The sequence below is a fragment of the Abramis brama genome (genome assembly GCF_963993115.1).
Source record: "Abramis brama genome assembly, chromosome: 3".
In the NCBI taxonomy this organism is placed as follows: domain Eukaryota; kingdom Metazoa; phylum Chordata; class Actinopteri; order Cypriniformes; family Leuciscidae; genus Abramis; species Abramis brama.
In genome coordinates, this window is record NC_139965.1 from 59,459,329 (window position 1) to 59,482,554 (window position 23,226).

General features: G+C 38.8%; 3 long non-coding RNA genes across 4 annotated transcripts; 2 read left to right on the forward strand and 1 right to left on the reverse strand.

The window, feature by feature from the left end:
* The first annotated feature begins 557 nt into the window (after positions 1-557).
* LOC311080331 lies at positions 558-1,564 on the forward strand. The gene is made up of 3 exons (XR_014605557.1): positions 558-615; positions 1,266-1,329; positions 1,509-1,564. It is a non-coding gene; the product is annotated as an uncharacterized lncRNA (long non-coding RNA).
* Positions 1,565-4,654: 3,090 nt separating this feature from the next.
* On the reverse strand, positions 4,655-5,641 carry LOC311080457. Its single transcript, XR_014605596.1, has 3 exons — positions 5,585-5,641; positions 4,876-4,939; positions 4,655-4,696 (listed from the first exon to the last, which is right to left on the reverse strand). It is a non-coding gene; the product is annotated as an uncharacterized lncRNA (long non-coding RNA).
* Positions 5,642-16,340: 10,699 nt separating this feature from the next.
* LOC311079848 lies at positions 16,341-19,612 on the forward strand. Of its 2 annotated transcripts, XR_014605467.1 has the most exons (5): positions 16,341-16,451; positions 16,843-16,914; positions 17,055-17,158; positions 17,469-17,547; positions 19,365-19,612. It is a non-coding gene; the product is annotated as an uncharacterized lncRNA (long non-coding RNA). The 2 variants fall into 2 exon arrangements; XR_014605468.1 differs by lacking the exon at positions 16,341-16,451 and having other exon boundaries at positions 16,607-16,914.
* The last annotated feature ends 3,614 nt before the right edge of the window (positions 19,613-23,226 follow it).

Below are 23,226 nucleotides of genomic sequence, written 5' to 3' on the forward strand. Positions count from 1 at the left end.
TCAGCTTTGAGAGTCTCAAACATGCTCTGCAACATGCCCCTGTACTACCTCAACCTGATATGTTGCAACCCTTCCAGGTTCAGACGGATGCTAGCTCAATTGGCCTGGGAGCGGTTCTAACACAGAACATCAGTGGAGAAGAGAAGGTGATTGCGTATGCCTCGAGAGGATTGAGGGGAGCAGAGGTGAATTATTCAACCTCAGAAAAAGAGTGCCTTGCAGTGGTTTGGGCCGTCGAAAAGTGGCACCACTACCTGGAAGGAGTGCCATTTGTGGTGTATACCAGGGGTGTCGCACCCATGGGGGATGTGGGTATTTTAACACCCACACTTTTCCCGGTGAGAGGGTTCAACACCTGCACTTTTTCTGCAGTTTTGCACAAACACCTTACTATAGTCGCTCCTCCGTTTCTCTGGCCGCTCTGTGTCAGCGCTCGCTGCAGCTGCCTCCTCTCCCCCTCCCTCTCAAACATGACACCGGCTTTGAGAGTGACCGGCTGATGATTGGCTGTTCTGCCTTAAGTCCCGCCTCTCTTGGTGTGTTAGATTTATCGGTCAGCTCGTGCTGAGGAGGCAGGAACTTATGGTTATGATTATTTACATCTCCCTTTTCCAGGTACTTTGAATGAGTGTTTATGCTTTCAAGGTTTTTAAATAAGCTTGATATGTGTTTGGGAAGATGTTCTGTTTATGTTTTGTTGACATGTCGAGTGTTTTCGGTATTATATTTTGTTTTTTAGACTAATGCTAATTGCTAATTGGGATATTGTTCAGCAGCTAGCTATAGCTAAATTCGGTTATGTATGTGGCATGCAATGTATAAAGTAACTGTGATGAAGAAGGCAGGGAATTGACGAGGAGGAGGGACAAATTGCCATTGTTAAGCAGTGTATTTATGGGTTTATTGCCAGTGCAATTGATTTTGATATTTTGAGCATTGTTTGTTGATTAGCTGAATACTTTTGTGGATACTTACCTGTTGTGTTTGATTGTACCTGTTGAGGAAAAAAAAGTGAGAAATGATGACATTGTTTGCATACCTTTTGAAGAACTATGAAAGAAAAGTGTATATTATTTTATTTTTAAAAACAGTAAATTGTTACATTATTTATACCACCAGAAAAAAAGCTTTGTGTGGGCGTTTAAAAAAAAAAAAAATATATATCCCCTTTTCAGGGCGCAAGTAAGCAAAATTTAGCAGTCTCAGTCACAGTCCTGTCGGACCCATGTCACTATCAAGCTTACCACTGTCTTTTTGTCCTGCAGTATCATTAAGATGCAGAAAGGAAAGAGGCAGGAGAAGATTGACACCTTTTTCAAGAGAAATCCTGTAAGTGAAGTTGAAAGCTGAAAGTTGAAAAATGTTGACATTAAACAACAGTAGCCTATTACCATTAATTATTGTTTGCATTTATTTCATGATATTACTTTTCAATATTCACTGACGTTTGCTAATGCCACAGCTGTAACTGTTTGACCCTATTCCTTTACCACTGCACCCTTGTTTAGGAGAGGAAGTTGCTGGAGGCATCAGTTTCAGAGAGAGCACAGGAAGGTTCACAGGTGAGCAATGAAATTAATGTTACAGTTTGTGAAAGAGGTCTATGAAGGAAGAGAGGCCATGTGTGTGTGTTTGTGTCATGGGTGGTGCTTATTTCCATCCCAGGTGCACGCGTCTGTCTGGTGTGTTTATATCAAATTCACAATTTCATTTCAAATGTTTTGATTAGGGTGTATGTGAGGATGTGGCCAGGAGTGAGGAAGACAGAGATGAAGAGGGAGGAAAAGGCAGACATGAAGCGGGCAGACAAGAAGCAGACAGACAAGAAGAAGGCAGACCAGAAGCAGGCAGACCAGAAGCAGGCAGACCAGACAGGGCCGTTTGAAGGAATTTGGGGGCCCCAAGCAAAATGGACATGGAGGCCCCCCCAATACCCCCCCCCCCCCCCCCCCCCCCCGCAGCATAGCCATAGTTCACCCACACTTTATATAAATAAAAAATGTTTACAGTGCAAATACTGCAGTTGCATATACTGTGCATAAAATTTTGAACATTTTCAACAATTGAACATTTGCAGTAACCTTGAAGTAACTGTTGATATTATAATGTCATATTTGCATAAACTGTCACTACAGAAGCCTATATCCCGACACTAGCACATTAAGATAAGCTATGAAAAAATCATGTTCCTCTGCCACTTTCTGGTTAAATAATGTTTATAGATGGATTAACTTACAAAGTATTTATTAAGTAAAAAGACTTGTTTGCTAACAGTTAAATGACAATTAACTAAAGATTAAATTAAAGACTAACAATTTACCATCTATTAATGATGGTTATTACCCCCGACTGAGCCTGGGTTCTCCCAAGGTTTTTTTTTTCTCCATTAGGTCACCTGATGGAGTTTTAGGACACCATTAGGTCACTTGATGGAGTTTTTTTCGGTTCCTTGCCACTGTTGCCTTTGGCTTGCTCAGTTGGGGATATTTTGGGGATATTTAATTTTATTCTATCAATCAATAAATTCCACTAGAAACAAACCTTGTTGTATTATTTTATTTTAATTTAATACTGTGAAGCTGCTTTGATACAATCTGTATTGTGAAAAGCGCTATACAAATATACTTGCTTTGATTATAATAAAGTGTTACCGAAAAGATATGTTAGCAATTCCATGTTTTGATATTAGAAGGGAAGGGATGCAGCTGCTTTCACAACTACCAATGCTTAAAAACATCCCGAGCTAATGTTTGATGCACGGAATTTATTGTGTGGTTTTCCTAACCCCCATTTGGGAAATAGATTATAACGGTGGAATAGTTAGTATAGCATGCTATGCCACTTTCATGAAAACCTATTACAAAGCTATAGCAATGTCATGTCATTAAATAAGATAAACAGTGATTCTGGAACAGATCTGCGTCTTCCTTATCCCGTTAAAAAAACATATTACAGTATGTAACCATATTCCGTCCTTTCGAAAAAAAAGTTGCACTAACTGTTCGTTACAAGCAGCATTTGCCGTCAGGCAGATAGCTAACATAAACATATTTTTGCTAGCCTACCTGCTGCAAAAGTACACCATTTGTACAAGACAAGTAGAGCTATTTTATCCAGTGTAATTTATCACTTATCACTATCTTTTTTTACCTTATCTTCTTTCTTTTCTGGCTTCCTGAAGCATAATTCGCTTCATGATAACTGCCGAGGAGGTTTTGTATTTTGCCGGCAGCAGAGACGCGTGGTTGGCTGGCTGCTGTCAGCGACTACTGAGGGGGGCCCCCTTGAGGGGGATCCCGATAACAGTGTCATTGCACTTTACTGCATTGACTATCAAAGGGGCGCTCACACAGTTTGTCGTTGCATTTTATTCTTAACCAGTCGTTGTCTTGGGGCCCCAGGCCAGCTCGGGGCCCCAAGCAATTGCTTGGTTTGCCTGCCTTGTCGCGACGGGCCTGATTAGCTCGGGATGTTTTTAAGCATTGGTAGTTGTGAAAGCAGCTGCATCCCTTCCCTTCTAATATCAAAACATGGAATTGCTAACATATCTTTTCGGTAACACTTTATTATAATCAAATCAAGTATATTTGTATAGCGCTTTTCACAATACAGATTGTATCAAAGCAGCTTCACAGTATTAAATTAAAATAAAATAATACAACAAGGTTTGTTTCTAGTGGAATTTATTGATTGATAGAATAAAATTAAATATCCCCAAAATATCCCCAACTGAGCAAGCCAAAGGCAACAGTGGCAAGGAACCGAAAAAAACTCCATCAAGTGACCTAATGGTGTCCTAAAACTCCATCAGGTGACCTAATGGAGAAAAAAAAAACCTTGGGAGAACCCAGGCTCAGTCGGGGGTAATAACCATCATTAATAGATGGTAAATTGTTAGTCTTTAATTTAATCTTTAGTTAATTGTCATTTAACTGTTAGCAAACAAGTCTTTTTACTTAATAAATACTTTGTAAGTTAATCCATCTATAAACATTATTTAACCAGAAAGTGGCAGAGGAACATGATTTTTTCATAGCTTATCTTAATGTGCTAGTGTCGGGATATAGGCTTCTGTAGTGACAGTTTATGCAAATATGACATTATAATATCAACAGTTACTTCAAGGTTACTGCAAATGTTCAATTGTTGAAAATGTTCAAAATTTTATGCACAGTATATGCAACTGCAGTATTTGCACTGTAAACATTTTTTATTTATATAAAGTGTGGGTGAACTATGGCTATGCTGCGGGGGGGGGGGGGGGGGGGGGGTATTGGGGGGGCCTCCATGTCCATTTTGCTTGGGGCCCCCAAATTCCTTCAAACGGCCCTGTCTGGTCTGCCTGCTTCTGGTCTGCCTGCTTCTGGTCTGCCTTCTTCTTGTCTGTCTGCTTCTTGTCTGCCCGCTTCATGTCTGCCTTTTCCTCCCTCTTCATCTCTGTCTTCCTCACTCCTGGCCACATCCTCACATACACCCTAATCAAAACATTTGAAATGAAATTGTGAATTTGATATAAACACACCAGACAGACGCGTGCACCTGGGATGGAAATAAGCACCACCCATGACACAAACACACACACATGGCCTCTCTTCCTTCATAGACCTCTTTCACAAACTGTAACATTAATTTCATTGCTCACCTGTGAACCTTCCTGTGCTCTCTCTGAAACTGATGCCTCCAGCAACTTCCTCTCCTAAACAAGGGTGCAGTGGTAAAGGAATAGGGTCAAACAGTTACAGCTGTGGCATTAGCAAACGTCAGTGAATATTGAAAAGTAATATCATGAAATAAATGCAAACAATAATTAATGGTAATAGGCTACTGTTGTTTAATGTCAACATTTTTCAACTTTCAGCTTTCAACTTCACTTACAGGATTTCTCTTGAAAAAGGTGTCAATCTTCTCCTGCCTCTTTCCTTTCTGCATCTTAATGATACTGCAGGACAAAAAGACAGTGGTAAGCTTGATAGTGACATGGGTCCGACAGGACTGTGACTGAGACTGCTAAATTTTGCTTACTTGCGCCCTGAAAAGGGGATATATATATTATTTTTTTTAAACGCCCACACAAAGCTTTTTTTCTGGTGGTATAAATAATGTAACAATTTACTGTTTTTAAAAATAAAATAATATACACTTTTCTTTCATAGTTCTTCAAAAGGTATGCAAACAATGTCATCATTTCTCACTTTTTTTTCCTCAACAGGTACAATCAAACACAACAGGTAAGTATCCACAAAAGTATTCAGCTAATCAACAAACAATGCTCAAAATATCAAAATCAATTGCACTGGCAATAAACCCATAAATACACTGCTTAACAATGGCAATTTGTCCCTCCTCCTCGTCAATTCCCTGCCTTCTTCATCACAGTTACTTTATACATTGCATGCCACATACATAACCGAATTTAGCTATAGCTGCTGAACAATATCCCAATTAGCAATTAGCATTAGTCTAAAAAACAAAATATAATACCGAAAACACTCGACATGTCAACAAAACATAAACAGAACATCTTCCCAAACACATATCAAGCTTATTTAAAAACCTTGAAAGCATAAACACTCATTCAAAGTACCTGGAAAAGGGAGATGTAAATAATCATAACCATAAGTTCCTGCCTCCTCAGCACGAGCTGACCGATAAATCTAACACACCAAGAGAGGCGGGACTTAAGGCAGAACAGCCAATCATCAGCCGGTCACTCTCAAAGCCGGTGTCATGTTTGAGAGGGAGGGGGAGAGGAGGCAGCTGCAGCGAGCGCTGACACAGAGCGGCCAGAGAAACGGAGGAGCGACTATAGTAAGGTGTTTGTGCAAAACTGCAGAAAAAGTGCAGGTGTTGAACCCTCTCACCGGGAAAAGTGTGGGTGTTAAAATACCCACATCCCCCATGGGTGCGACACCCCTGGTATACACCACAAATGGCACTCCTTCCAGGTAGTGGTGCCACTTTTCGACGGCCCAAACCACTGCAAGGCACTCTTTTTCTGAGGTTGAATAATTCACCTCTGCTCCCCTCAATCCTCTCGAGGCATACGCAATCACCTTCTCTTCTCCACTGATGTTCTGTGTTAGAACCGCTCCCAGGCCAATTGAGCTAGCATCCGTCTGAACCTGGAAGGGTTGCGACATATCAGGTTGAGGTAGTACAGGGGCATGTTGCAGAGCATGTTTGAGACTCTCAAAGCTGAACTGGGTTTCATTGGTCCATGTCCATTTCATGCCTTTCCTTTTAAGGTGGTTCAAGGGGGCAGCCAGTTCAGCAAAGTGTGGGATAAACTTATGGTACCATTCAACCAACCCCAGGAATCTCTGGAGTTCCAACAAGTTTTGTGGAGTTGAGTAACCACTGATGGCGGTGATCTTGCCCGAGTCGACTTTTACTCCTTCCTTGGACACAACATGTCCCAAAAACTTGATCTATGCTTTCATGAAGTGGCATTTCTTTAGGTTTAGGGTAAGATTAGCCTCCTTCAGTTTCTGAAAGACAGCTTTGAGATCTTTTAAGTGTTGTTGTTGGCTTGGGGAGTAGACAATTGTCATCTATGTAGACGAAGCACACCTTTCCTCTTAGCTTACCCAACACTCTCTCCATCAACCTCTGGAACGTCATGGTCAAGAAATGAAATAATCCAAAGGGGGTTATAAAGGTTGTCTTTTTCCTGCTGCTTTCTTCCATTTCGACCTGCCAGTATCCAGATTTTAAGTCGAGGGTACTGAAATAATGAGCACCTTGCAATGACTCCAGTATTTCGTGAGTGAGAGGCATCGGGTAGGCATCTTGGGGAGTTTTGGAATTAAGCCGGCGATAATCCACACAGAACCTTAGACTGCCGTCTGTCTTTAGAACCAGTACTACCGGAGATACCCAAGAGGATTGAGACAGCTCAATGATACCTTCTTGCATCATTTTATTGATCTCCCTTTCCATCACCTCTTTCTTCAAGGGAGACACTCTATAGGCTTTCGACCAGACTGGTATTTCATCCGTTGTTACGATCCGATGAATGGCTTGATTAGTTCTCCCTAGAGTTCCAGCACAGACCGTCGCCCATTTATTTAGGAAGGGCTGGACATCTGGCGGTTGTCTTGCTATAATATCTTTTCTGATAGTGGCTATCACAGTGGATGTCTCCAGCTCTCCACCCTTCTCCATGGGCACAGCCATGAACAAGGAGATAACCGGTTCCCTCTTCAGAATGCATTGCTGCTCCCACTGTGATTGCTGGAGAAAAGGATAGACTCTAACTTGCCCTTTGATCTTGAACTCATAGCTCATCGCAGCAACATACAGCTGTACCCCCGTTTGTCTCAGGAAGTCCAGTCCGAGGACAAGAGGAAATGCTAGGTGTTCATTTGACATTATATAGGTGTCAATGGTCCAGGCCATTCCATTCCACTCATAAACCACAGGAGTTCTACCCTCTGATATGTGAGCCTTTCCATCTGCCACCATGAACGTCCTGCTCAAACTCTGCTGCAGTCGTTCTTCTGGGTTTTTTATAGCCTCCCATAACTGTTTCTGCATTAAGGAATAGGTCGAACCAGTGTTGACAATGGCTTTGACGTGGTAACTCCTCACATCTATGGCCACTTTCAGCAGAGAAGGCGTGGTTGTTTGAATCAGTGAGACATGTTAGACTGGTGTACTCTGTGGTTTCGATTGTTGGTCACGTCGGAATGAGGCACCCTTTTTTCATTCATTATTTACCTTGACTCAAGCCTAGTAGTCCTTCTTTGAATTCAAGTCTCTATCCACCAATGATCCCACTTTAACCTTCTGAGGCCTAAGGTGTTTTTGGGGTCCTTGAGATGTTTTGACGTGCCCTGACATTTGTGCTTTTTTCAGTTGCTTATAAACATATTAATGGCAAAGGTATAATTACACTCTATTTAGCACAAACAGGGCTACCATAATATGTGAGCAACATGTATGTACATGTTGTATTTTTGAGAGAATAATGTTTATGCATGGTTATTGAAAAAACTAAAAATGAAAGTTTCTGAAATAAGGCCACAAAACACATACTACTGTAAATATGTGTCCACAAGACTTCTGAATAATGCATTTTGTCGCCTAGAGTTTTTTCTTCAAAATTATCTGAAAATCATCCTGCCTAATCATTCGCATAAAACAATACATTGATTTAAATTGTGTAAGACACTTTTTGTTTGGAAAGGCAATATACGTATGGGAGTGAATGATCCTACACCATCATGAATAATGAGTAGTTCACACCTGAGAAGACAATGGCCCGCATAATGGGGCTGCATAATGAGCCTTTCATTCAGATGTGTCACTGAGCCACAAGAAAGAATGCAAGGACAAATATATATATTGGTATATATAAATATATAATTGGTTCACAGTTGGAAACACAGTTGTTGTTGTTTTTTCACAAATTGTGCTTGCAAATTGTATAATATCCAAGGTAAACATTTCTAGTAATTGTGCAGTTAATTGTTCTTACTGTATTTTCAGATTTGGAATATATTCTCTATCCCAATGTGTCACTAATAAAACACAATAAAAATTATTTAAAGAGAAGGCTTATATTGACCTTTTAAGATTTTGTTTACATCTATCCTTGTATATATATATATATATATATATATATATATATATATATATATATATATATATATATATATATATATATATATGCTATTTTATTAAAAATGTTATACAATTACAACAACAATTAAAATTGTAACAATATTTCCAGTGTAATCTTTCTTTGTAAAAACTAAAGTATACATTTTATCATACGTATTTCAAAGTTAAGGATTCATTAGTTTGAATATAGCCTACATTGGAACAAACACTATAATAACATCTTAGTTGATGACTTTATTTTTGACAAAACATAGTATATATATATTTAACATATGAGCAGAAATTGGCAACATTATAAGCTTATTTGATGTGGCAGTATTTTACGGTAAAAACTTTATAATCTATCCGATTTTTGTAGTCGATTTTTACTCATCTCAGTATAGCAATAGAGTTTGGTAAAAGCTGTTCATTCATTCACACACAGAAGACAATCGCGTGATTAATATTTAAACAGTCTATTTGCGTACAGACACTATTGCGATTAGAACAAAGCAAATATAGAACTGACCTATTCCTCAGCTGGATCCGTTGCTCCTCGAAATGAAACTTCCAGCACTTCTGAGGAAAATTTTCTAGGATTATTATTAAGATAGTATTATTCCTCACAGCGTTGTAAAGTACATAATAATAATTAATTATAATTTGTTACATTTATATAGCGCTTTTTCTGAGACCTCAAAGCGCTTTACATAGAAAGGGGGAATCTCCTCAACCACCACCAATGTGCAGCATCCACCTGGATGATGCGACGGCAGCCATATTGCGCCAGAACGCCCACCACACACCAGCTTACATGACTCTGATTACTCGCGGTGTGTTTTATCCAGCTAGTGTGGGCGTTCACAGGTTTGCATGGATGCCTCAGATTATTTGCATTTGAACAGCGTGCGCTCTCCGTGGACGGGGTCACATTAAAACATAATGAGCTGAGATGAGAACGACTGACATCTCTCTCTTTTCATACATATTACATAAACTGAAAATATTTGTTTTTTTATAAAAAAAACTTCATTTAAAAGAAGAGAATTCAAGCTTCATGCCTGTGTGACTGTATGCCTGTTTGAGTATTCGCTGAGTTACAGTTCATTTTCGGATGCGTTTCAGAATGGACTTGACTGACAGAGAGAAGGCAGAACTCGCATCATGTTTATTTTTCTTTATTTGTCAAAAAGCACAACACTTTGTTTTTATTGTGTGTATACACAAAAAATACACACTTAACAGGATCGATTGATGTATGAAACTTGTATGCGAGATCAAAGTCAACAGAGTATGAAAAAAAGCGAGACTATCGCCGGCGCGATAGTCGACCCCAGGGGGTTAACAAGCTGCTCCACAGTATGCACTGCACCTCTGAGACTGCTCGCCAGGGAAGGATTACAACTATTTAGAATTCGTCTTACCACCTCCTCTTCTGGCAAGTCGTCCCTCCATCTCAGGCACAGAGCTCTATAATCGTAGGCAAAATCCCGGATACTCTGGTTAGAGCCTTGAATCATAGCCTTGAGCTGGTCTTCTAACTCAGTCAGGTAATCTGTAGAAAGGAAGGCAGACATCAAGGAGTGTTTGAACTCATCCCAATTGCATATCTTTAACTTTTCAGCTGCCCACCAACTCCTCGCAGGACCAGTTAGCACTGCATTGATTGTGGCTAGCAATTCCAAATCTGTGAGTGGCCTGAGTGACAGGAAGTTTTCACACTTTTCAGTCCAAAACATCACAGGTTTCACGGTTTTGACCGAAGGTAGGAAATTCTAGGTTGATAGGATGGGCCTCTGGACACTCTTCCCCCTCACCAGCCACAGCTTGCTCACAAACATTATCTGATGGGTTATCCATGATTTACAGACATACAGTTTTGCAAATATAAAAGGTACAATATAAATTTTTATTCAGTTTCTCACAATAATCCACTGGTGGCATATCTGGGACGAGTTACTCTGTGACACTGCCACAGTAAGCCCTGCACGATGCTCACTTAAGTAAAAAAACAAAACAAAACATATTGTATACTATATATATAAATGAAAAGGGGGACAAATTAATCTTGAAGGACCATATAGATTATATATTATAGAAATGTGGTAAAGTTTTAAATTTAATGAGAGCAGTAGCAGGACAAGATTGGGGTGCTGACAAACAGTCATTAAAGGGCATTTATATTGGTTTTATGCGATCAACATTAGATTATGGATGCATTGTTTGAGTCAGCATCGTCAACGTTGTTAAAGAAACTAGATGTCATGCAAGCTAAGGGATTAAGAATCATTTCAGGAGCAGTTAAAAGCACACCCATTGCAGCATTGCAAGTAGAAACATCAGAAATGCCATTATTTATAAGACAACAAAAATTGGCTATGGCATACTGGATAAATTTACATGGACAAAGAGTAAGGGAAGTCCTGAATGATTGCTGGGAAATTTTAAATGCAACAGGTAAAGGCTTTGCATGGAAAATAAAGGGGTGGGTTAATGAAGATGGTCTAGACTCAAAATCATTTGCACCAATAGTAGTAATATCCACAATTCCACCTTGGATTCTAGCTCAACCTGAAATTGACATAAAATTACACGAGAACAGAAGGGAAATGGATGAAGTTGTTAATATAAACAAATATGTTAATGAGTATATAAAAAACTCACACTACTCATTTCTTCAAATATATACAGATGGTTCGAAGAGTATAGAGACTGGAAGGACAGGGACTGCATTCTATGTTCCAGAGTTTAAGGTGAGGAAGGCTGGAAGGATAACAGATGGCACATCAATACAGCTGAGATGACAGCTATTCTAATGGCACTAGAGTGGGTTTATGAAGTTAGACCTGATAAAGTAATAATATGCTCTGATTCAATGGTAGTTCTTGGGAGTTTACAATCATTGGAAACAAATATAACTAACATTTTAACAGAAATCATGATCAGGTTATACAGTTTACGACAGGTGGGAATAATAATTCGATTTATGTGGGTTCCAGCACACGTGGGAATTCAAGGTAATGAGGAAGCAGACAAAATAGCCAAAGAATCATTAAAAATGAAAGAACCAAATATAACCATTTCACTCAGTAGATCAGAAGGAAAACATTTTATTTTAGAAGCATGCAGTAAGAAATGGCAGACAGTTTGGGACTCGTGTCATACAGGTCGGCACTATTACAAGGTCCAAAAAACCATAAAGAGAGGCAATATAATTCACAGCTTAAGTAGAAGAGAGCAAGTTATTTTCTCACATTTAAGAACAGGACATTCAAATCTAAATCATACTTTAGACATTATAGGGAAGCATAACACAGGTTTATGTGATGTCTGTTTAATAGAGGAGACAGTAGAACATGTATTGAAGAAATGTAAGGCTTATAATTAAGAAAGGAGGATTCATAAGGAAGAATTACAAGCAGTAGAGTGCCAGGAATTCACTATAACCAACTTATTAAATGATGGTCCAAATTCAGGACAACAAATAAATGCAATCATGAGATTTATAAAGAATAGTGGGTTATATAATAGGATATAGGAGTATTTAGCTCATTCTTTTCACACTCCATCACAGTAGGTGGTGGTATGCACCTTTAAAGTTTGTTCGCAACCCGCCATAAAACCAAAAGAAGAATAAGAAGAAAGGAAAAGGGGGGCGGCCATTTTGAAAGGTGTTTGTTGAGGTGACATGTGCTGCGTTCCAAACCGCATACTTCCCTACTATTTAGTATGGGAAAAAGAGTAGGCGAGCGAAAAAGTATGTACGAATCCAAAAGAGTAGGCGAGAATTACCTGGTAATTATCGCGAGATTCGGACTTAAGTGCGTTCGAATATGCCTACTTTCCTACTATATAGTAGGCGAAAACAGTACGTGAAGGAAGCAGTACGTTCGAAACATCAGTATTCATAAAAGAGTAGGCGAGAAGTTCCCGGATGGCTTACTGCTTCCGGCCAGATTTTCGAGTGCTCAACCGATGGATACTCTTCTATCCCAGGAGGCCACGCGAGAGGATACGTCATTATCAAACATCGCAGATATCAGCGACGCGGGTGCTTTCAAATGTGAGTAAACACGGTTCCTTGTGTTAAAATTGCATGTGTTGAACTACTGTAGAGTAAATTGTTGAATTGTTGAAGGTGTAAAGACGTTACACAGTATAGTATAGTTGTGATTTTGCTGTAAAAACACGTTTTATTATGTATAACGTTAGCTAACAGGGGAGCTCCAGTAAAGACACGTAAGTTACGTCTCTAAAGTGGATTTACATAAACCATATACATCTTAAAGACGCTTATTTTAAAGCTACAGTAGGGAACTTTTAGAAAACGTTGACTTAGCCTGAAAATTTGAACAACCACAGCTTACAGGTCACTCACTCCCCCTCGCTCTCTGCTGCGCTACAGCCCTCCCTCCACAGCTCCTCCCCCACAACGGAGCCTGCCGTGAACGCGCAGGCTAGTAAACAATGCAGGGCCACTGATGACGGCGGATAAACAGTTATCGCACATTCACTGGTAGGGACGAAACATCAACAATATGCTTTACATTGACTATGGCCTGCCCATACTTTGACTACAAACTTGGTCCTCAAATCATTACGTATTTTGCAATACATGTAATGTAACTTCATAATGTTGCACTCTTTCTATAAGTTATAAATAGCTAGCAAGATAATGGTAACGTTACAGTATGTAAGTAATTATTCTAGCGATGTGTAATGCTAAATAAGGTTTGCTAGTACATTATTTCAGCAACATGACAAGCCAGTGAATAACCAGGTTTCAATTGTTGCTTTGCACAGTGCGTGACATTTTATCTGTATGCTATGCGGCTAGAGTTTTGACACTGAGTCAATGGGCTCCGACGCGCTTGTTTATCGTCATCGGTCTTTTTATGTTTACCTGTCTTTGTTGTATGAGCTGGTGCCACTCGAGAAATTGGCAGTTTTAGTTGTTTAGTTGTCCGCCATTAGCACAGCTGCGCGGCACACCGGCTATCTTGATTTTGAACGACGGTGCGCGCTGTGCGAGAGAGGGGGGTGATCAGCGCGTACACGAGCTTGATTGACACTGCTAAGACACTCCTCCTGGCTCTGATTGGTTGTTTCTTACCGGGAGCGGTGTATTTCTGCAAATGGCAATAGGACCACTGGGAGGAGCCTGGGGAGCTTAATTTTTTCACAGATTATCTGTCTCATATTCTACTGTCAGGAAATAATGACAGTTTTAACAAATATGTAAAAAATAAATTTTTACAAAAGTTACCAACTGAAGCTTTAAATGTCTATTTACATCTGACAGGAAAATCTTGAAATATCACAACATGAAATAGACATCTGAGTGATGAATGTGTGCTATTATGTAGAACAAATCTATAAAGTAACTAACGTTAAACATAAGTTATCTATTTTATTTGTCCATTAGTAGCCTAGTTGATAAATTGAGGAACATTTATGTTGGATAAAAAGTTAAAACAACCTCAACATGTAAATGTAGTGTTGAGTTCATAAATCACAGAGGTAACGTGGATCTTGTCTGGATGTTACAGGGTCAGATGAACAGATGTGTGTTTATCTGGTGGAGAGTGGCTCATGAAGGCTTCCCAGCCGGCACATGACCGACCTTCAACGTTGAAAAATGGTTGAAATAATGTCAGTTGTTGTTTTAACGTTGAAATAACGTTTAATGCTAAATGGTTGAAAAAGGTTAACAAAAACACTTCTAAATCAACGTTGAAATATGGTTGAATAATGTCAGTTGTTATTTCAACGTTGAAACAACGTTTAATGCTAAATGGTTGAAAAAGGTTAACAAAAACACTTCTAAATCAACGTTGAAATTTTTACAAGATCTGTATGTTGAAACAACGTAATGTTTTCGACAACATACTACAAAAATATCTGCCTTTTAACATATTATTATGATAATTAATTAGCATTTAATGACTTTTTATCATAACAGCTCTTCAATGTATATGTTAAAATACAATTATTATCATTATTAACAATAGTTTCACCCTCAAGAGAGCAGTGCAGCAGAAACCTTTTGCCTTATGTGATTTTGTGTGAATTTACCATTTTGTCTGCTTGCCTAACAGTTTACATTGAATTATTACATTTGTATTCACACTGTCATGTCATTTGACCAATTAATTAAATATTAATACAGACTGCACTCAATAGCCTACAACACTATGTTAACTCGCGCAAACTATTGTTATTGGTTGTTTCGCCGTTTTACTTTGAGCATGATTGGTTAATCTGTCTGTCTTCCAGGAAACTGTCCAATGAGAATGTGTGCGGCTCTGCCCGCCTATTTTAAGTTTGAAAATACGTCCGTTATTATTACTCTCGGTCGGTGACGGTGAGCTGCTGCTGCTCAGAGCCATAGAGAGAAAGAGTTGCGACACTCCCATAGACCTCCGTTGTAAAAAATGGCGGCGCTTTTAACCGCCTACTTCCGGGATTTGAAGATCGGAATAGTTCCACACTGTCATTTGGGCGTTGGACACCATTCACTTACATTGCTGCGGGTCGAGTTGTTCCAGAGTTAAGTTGCTGAAATATCGACCTCTTTTGAATTGTCAACTGTCTATATTGTTTCAGAGGCCCTTTGCGATGCTTATACTGGTCTTCATTTGTACATGCACAGCGTAATTATTTATATTTTATGTCGGTTGTTTCAACCAATTTTCAAGCACCGCCTGCTAGCTAGTTAGCTAGCGCGACTTCGTCAGCTAAGAGTTCGGTAATGAATCGCTGCCACCTTTATAGCAACTTTTATTTAATAAAATTTTTTTGGGATATACTAACTTTTCATTATGTTTTATTGTCTTGCGTGAAGCGGCTTGTGAGAACAATGCTGGACCTCTAGGATTGTTATGGCCATCACCAGTCCTGTCTGTTTCATGGATCACCTGCCCCTGGTTTTTGTTTTTCTTGTTCACACACACTCACACAAGCACACATTTTTGTTGTCTGTCATTGTTTAATAAAAAATATTTTATTTGAAAACCTTCATTTGTATCAGCCATGCTTACATTCGTTTTTAATCTGTTATAGTTTTGATAATGTGTATGGCTTAATCTTAAAATAATATTCCCTTAACATGATAATGTTTCACGTTGTGGTCCTGGGGGTGGCCACTTTCATCAGAAGAAGTGAGCTAGCTTCTAAGCGATTTCTGAACGGACCGCCACGGCAGACCTCTTTGCGTGATCACGAAGGTAGGCTAATGGCTGAATCAAAATTTATAAACAAAATCACGGGAATCAATAGCCTAATACAGCCCAGTTGTGCTAAAATAAATATCATGAGACGTCTATCATCAGATGAATGATGTGGAAAAGTTAAGTTAGAGCCGCTAAAGCCAGTGCTACTACCCATGCGAACATGAACACTAAGCTTTTCCCTCCAAAAATATAGCCTAAAACTTATCTCCAAATGCAAAACTGACATTAACAAAATGCAATAATGCAATAACAGCTGAAAAATTACTTGGGTGTGTGTTTTATTTTATATTTACCGTTCAATAATGCAATCGCTGCTGTCTGTCCCATAGAAGAACATGACAGCCAGCGTATGTTTTGGAACTATTGGGGCTTACATGAACCACGTGACAGCCATAGCGGCGACATCAAAGAGTGTCGCAACTCTTTCTCTCTATGGCTCTGCTGCTGCTTGCGTTGATTACTCGGTCAGAACTGGATTATTTTATTTTATTTTTCTGCCTGTTGAATTCTTAAATTTTGAGCGAATTTGAGTTGATATGTCAATGAAGAACAAAAGCTGGAATGTGAACGGAGGAAGGGGTCGTACGTGGTCTGTAAAAATACTGACGATATCAGGTAAGAAAACATTTTTCAGTCCTTAACAGTCTAACGTTTAGGGACACGGTTAAGTTAACGGTCATAGGTTTACTGCAACCTCATAAAATAAATAAGTTATCTGTGTGTGTGTGTGTGTGTTTGTACTGCTTCACCATTAGCGTAGCGATATTAGCATGTATTTCAATGTAAGTTAACTTAGTACCATCTGACATTGCTGTGTTTTGCTGTTGGTAACGTTAACTTATGTGTTTAATGTTGTCAGCTAACATTAGTTTAAAAACGCATGAGAGGTAAAAAAAAAAGTGTGGGAATGAGTAAAGTGGTAAAACCGTCATTTATTCAGTTTACATAACCTCTTCAAACACTGATAACGATATTGAAAATATATTTGTTTACATTTTTTTTTTAGATCAAGCAGCATTGGAATAAAATTATTTACCAGGGGAGAACACCCAACAGAAAGACCCATTCACCAACTACAGTAAGTCAATTTTACCCACTGTTCGAAAACCTACACTGGGATTAATAGTATTAAGTATGATTTTCATCTTTAAAGTAAGACATTTAACGTTACTGATAGAAAGTCTGAGTAACTTTTTGTCCTTTTGTCTTCTGCTGAAGTGGCTTACTGAAAGTGGATTCATGTCACCTTCATCAGTCCTTTCTTTAATCACTGGAAACCATCAAGGGAAAGACCCTCAAAAATAGGATAAATGCGGCTGCAGGTAAAATTATTTGATGGTTTGATTTTGGAACCATTTGGCTTTTTTGTGTGTGCTTCCCTTGCTATGATACACACTTCTGATGGGATTGCCATGCTTTAAGTGTATGTTTACATTTTTAATTATGTAGGCTAATACTAACAGTCTCAAAGATGACAACTCAGTTCATGTTGTGTGAATGTTATAATGGCAAACGTTTTTACAATTTAAATCAATTTTTAAGATTGTTTAAAAGAATGGTAAAAAACATAAACAAAAAAAACCTGCTTTTTATGGACTTTTCATTGAATAATTTCTTCTTTCCCCCCTTCAGATTCGCAAAGGATCCAGATGATTACTGGCAATTTGGTGGAGGATTATTCTTTAGCTGCTACATTGCACTATCACTTCTGGTACAGATTCATTGGCCTTTTGTGTTATTTTTTTATTTTACTTGATTTAATAAATTATTTTTAATTAGTACAATGTATGGTTAGGATTAGGGATGTCCCGATCAGGTTTTTTTGCCCTCGAGTCCGAGTCCGAGTCATTTGATTTTGAGTATCTGCCGATACCGAGTCCCGATCCGATACTTCTATAATACATAAAAAAAGAATAAAGAAGAGCGAAAAAACAGATCCAGGATGTTCCTTATTTTTTATTTAATTCACCTTATTTTAACATTCAACAACTCTGTTAACAAACAGAGCACTTCTGTGATAGCTTGAACAATCAAGTAATAAATAAATTCTTCACTTTTGGACTTTAGTGCAACAGTAAATATAAAAAAAGTCTAATAGCCTATATAAACAAATAGCACCTCAACTTAAAATACCCGGCAGGCATGTAAACAAATAAAAAATAAAAGTGCCACAGTGTTTGCAAAGACAGTAATGTGCTTTTAGGAACTGCACTCCTAACTCTTACGCCGGTTTCACACTGCACTGTTAGCAGAGCGTGCAGCGTGTATTTTTTTCGCTGACCATGTTAGCAGATTAGAGCATTCACACCGCACGCAGAGGTGGCGCGGCAGTGCGTAGCAGAGCAGGGGTGCGTTTCCCGAAAGCATCGTTAGCCAACTATGGTCGCAAGTTCCCTCGTTACTAATAGAGTTCAATGGACATTGCGATGAACTTGCCACCATAGTTGGCCAACGATGCTTTCGGGAAACGCACCCCAGAGCAGTGCCGCGATCGTTTCGGCGCCGAGTCTATTTTTGCTGCGCCGCTTTTGCTGAATTAAAGTGACAATACATTAATCATGGCCAAAATACACAGCAGTTTTATCCAAAAAGTGCATTGATGATATCTATTGTGTTTTAAACAGTCAATCAAATGACCAACAGCAATTTAAAAAGAAAACAAATGTCCAAAAACAAACTTGTTGCCATAACAATAAAAACAAAGATGAACCAAAAGTTATATAGATGAAATTATTAATAAAATAAGCTTCTTGACAAGTCTTTTCTCTTAAATGTATTTGAAAACGAAAAAAAGCAATGCCAACTTATCCAAGACTCTGTCTGTACACAACCCACGGTTCAGCCGCGCGTGACAAACGCTGCCAGTGTGAAAGCAAAACGCGCGTGTCCTGCTCCTGCTCACCATACGCACTGCTCCTGCGCTGCTTACGCTCTGCTAACGCGTGCAGTGTGAAACCGGCGTAACTCTGTGCCACCGCATAACTATAGATGTGTTAAAAAATAATGAGAATATATATACATATATATCCGAGTCCTGATCGGGAGGTAACGTCCGATTCCGATCGAGTCTGAAAACACGTGATCGGGGCCGATTTCCGATCACGTGATCGGATCGGGACATCCCTAGTTAGGATTCTGAATTAAAACAGTGTAATGTTTCTCCACAAATATTATCAGAAATATATAATTGTTGAAACAATATAAACATGCATTGAAAGATATAAAGAACAACAGACCTCAACCCTCTCAGCTCAACACCACAATTTGTTGATTTCTTCATCTGGTTTAAGGATGAAATCATGACCTTATGATTATAGTAACCGTAACTGACACATGGAGTAATAGTAATTTTTTTACAATTCCACCTTGGGGCTCTGAAGAATTTCTTGTGTAAATGTACATCTGAATACATAAAATATGTGTTTTAGAATGGATAGTACTTTGTTTTCTACCCGACAAATTGAACTGTAAAGTGAAAATCTTGTACATGATTTATTTTGTATTCAGTGTTTTTGCTTTTATTTATAGGATAGTAGCAGACAGCGGGCACGAAGTGAAGAGGAAGTGATGGCATGGGAATGGACCTCGAGCTGGGACCCTGTCGGAGCACTGCACAAGGCTGTCACATTTTATTGAGAATTTAAAAACTTTTTTTTTTACTGTACACTTTAAATATTAAATGTTTAATTTAAGGGTTACTGTAATTGAACAAAAACTGTCTTTAAATATTCCATTTAGATGTTTACTTATACAGGTTTTTAACATTACTTTGAAAATGCTGCAATTTAAAGTTTGAGATGTTTTTCTTTTTTGTATTTTTAGACTTGTTTTTTCAGAATAAAACTTTTTACAATCTTGAGCATGTGTTAACTCATTATTTAATGTGTTTAATTAAGCCATTGCCGCCAGTCATTTGACAGTTAACACTTTTTATTGTACAGTATGGACAGTTAATCACACATTCAGTAAGCATTGTCATGACTCATGTTCCAACTGCAAACTAGTTTGTAATTGAATGTACAGTTGTATTATCCCATGATGAACGGTAAGACGGTGAAACAACGTCACAATATCAACGTTGATTCAATTTGCAAAATCGAAAGGTAATTCAACGTTGATTCAACGTCGACAGAAGACCATAACCCGAAAGGTAAGAGTGAAACGACATCGCGATTTCAACAGTGAATCAACGTTGTTTTTCCGCGGTGAAACGACGTCACAATATCAACGTTGATCCGTTTTGCAAAATCGAAAGGTAATTCACCGTTGATTCAACCATGGTACCTGACGTTGTTTCAACGGTGAATCAACGTTGAAATGCCGGCTGGGTATAATGGTAACATTACAGTATGTAAGTAATTATTCTAGCGATGTGTAATGCTAAATAAGGTTTGCTAGTACATTATTTCAGCAACATGACAAGCCAGTGAATAACCAGGTTTCAATTGTTGCTTTGCACAGTGCGTGACATTTTATCTGTATGCTATGCGGCTAGAGTTTTGACACTGAGTCAATGGGCTCCGACGCGCTTGTTTATCGTCATCGGTCTTTTTATGTTTACCTGTCTTTGTTGTATGAGCTGGTGCCACTCGAGAAATTGGCAGTTTTAGTTGTTTAGTTGTCCGCCATTAGCACAGCTGCGCGGCACACCGGCTATCTTGATTTTGAACGACGGTGCGCGCTGTGCGAGAGAGGGGGGTGATCAGCGCGTACACGAGCTTGATTGACACTGCTAAGACACTCCTCCTGGCTCTGATTGGTTGTTTCTTACCGGGAGCGGTGTATTTCTGCAAATGGCAATAGGACCACTGGGAGGAGCCTGGGGAGCTTAATTTTTTCACAGATTATCTGTCTCATATTCTACTGTCAGGAAATAATGACAGTTTTAACAAATATGTAAAAAATAAATTTTTACAAAAGTTACCAACTGAAGCTTTAAATGTCTATTTACATCTGACAGGAAAATCTTGAAATATCACAACATGAAATAGACATCTGAGTGATGAATGTGTGCTATTATGTAGAACAAATCTATAAAGTAACTAACGTTAAACATAAGTTATCTATTTTATTTGTCCATTAGTAGCAGTTGATAAATTGAGGAACATTTATGTTGGATAAAAAGTTAAAACAACCTCAACATGTAAATGTAGTGTTGAGTTCATAAATCACAGAGGTAATGTGGATCTTGTCTGGATGTTACAGGGTCAGATGAACAGATGTGTGTTTATCTGGTGGAGAGTGGCTCATGAAGGCTTTGAGTGAGTATACTACAGAAATGAATAACAACTATTTAAATCTTAAGTTGTAGTTTATTTTAATTATTGTAATTTCAAACAGAGCTATTACAGCAGTAGTGTTAACATATACAATGTGTCACTTTTGGGTTGATTTATGACCCCCTTGTCACTCATGATTGACAGGTAATCCATGTGTCAAGAAAACAGTGTTTCTGATTTACAGTGCCAAACTGACTGGTCATTTGTTGAATCCTGGGTAACTGGCTCCTTCCAGTCTGTTGGGGGTAAACTAGTTGTATTTTCCTTTGATTGTTGGGGGTGAAATTCACCCAAGCAAGTATTACGCAATGTTGACACCCTGAGTGTCAAAATCTTTGTTGGTTGATCAATAGGGTAGCCTATATGTTAATTGAGTCAAAATATTTGAGTCAAGACATTCAGGAATACCATTACCGTAAAACTTCAAATAATAGCCGAGTCCCAAATAGACGCCTGTCTCTTTTAAACGCCTGGTGTGACGACAGGTTTGGGTAAATAAAGGCCGGTCTCAAATAGAGGCCTGGTCTGTTTTTTTAGTATCGGGTTGTATTTGATCTTCTAAAACCCGTCAGATCGTCTGTTCTGATTAGATTTCACGTGACAGACGCAACCGTTCATGACGCGTGTGTGTGTGTGTGTGTGTGAGGGAGAAAGAGGAGATAATATATTTCATTAACTTCGGGATGTTATCCTTCGGTATGTGGCCTGAGTAGCTTCTGATGGAAGCGAGGATCACCTTATCCATTGTTTCAAAGAGGGAGAGCCCTGCGCATCTGGGCGGGAGCTGTTAGTGCAAGCAAGGCAGGCAAAAGTTAGCGGAGGCTGGAGAGGGAGAAGTGGAGGAGAGCGACGTGGAGGAGGAATTCGCCAATGAACTTGTAATTGAGGATCGCGGGGATGATGATAGTGATGAATAGAGTAATTTTCTATTACATGATTGCAGTTGTTTTACAGGGTAGCCTTCATTCTCTCTTGTTGATGTGTTTCGAGCAAAAAGTTCATATGCTCGATGGATTTTAGCGGTAACTTGTGTTCTGCCCATTGCTGTCACTTCGTTTCGTTTTTTATGTTTTCTTTTTTATGCTGACAATAGCCAAAGACATTTCTTACATTAAATGATTTGTTAAACACATTCGAATTAATTATAAATAAAACATAATATAATGTGGTAACCTCCTACTGTCATGCTTGATCATCTCAACACTAAATTAAAGGCCTGTTTCTTATAGACGCCTGTCTCAAATACAAGCCGGTGCAGTTCGGCGATTTGGGTAAATAGAAGCCCGGGCTATTATTTGAAGTTTTACGGTACATCTACAAAACACTGGCTATATTCATTAAAATAATATGTCTGGAGATGTTTTAAGAACAACTGTGTGTGTGTGTGTGTGTGTGTGTGTGTGTGTGTGTGTGTGAGCATCTCAGTAGGATCAGTAGTACCTGAACCAGGGCCGTTTGAAGGACTTTGGGGGCCCCAAGCAAAATGGACATGGAGGCCCCCCCAATACCCCCCCCCCCCCCCCCCCCCCCCCCCCCCCCCCACCGCAGCATAGCCATAGTTCACCCACACTTTATATAAATAAAAAATGTTTACAGTGCAAATACTGCAGTTGCATATACTGTGCATAAAATTTTGAACATTTTCAACAATTGAACATTTGCAGTAACCTTGAAGTAACTGTTGATATTATAATGTCATATTTGCATAAACTGTCACTACAGAAGCCTATATCCCGACACTAGCACATTAAGATAAGCTATGAAAAAATCATGTTCCTCTGCCACTTTCTGGTTAAATAATGTTTATAGATGGATTAACTTACAAAGTATTTATTAAGTAAAAAGACTTGTTTGCTAACAGTTAAATGACAATTAACTAAAGATTAAATTAAAGACTAACAATTTACCATCTATTAATGATGGTTATTACCCCCGACTGAGCCTGGGTTCTCCCAAGGTTTTTTTTTTCTCCATTAGGTCACCTGATGGAGTTTTAGGACACCATTAGGTCACTTGATGGAGTTTTTTTCGGTTCCTTGCCACTGTTGCCTTTGGCTTGCTCAGTTGGGGATATTTTGGGGATATTTAATTTTATTCTATCAATCAATAAA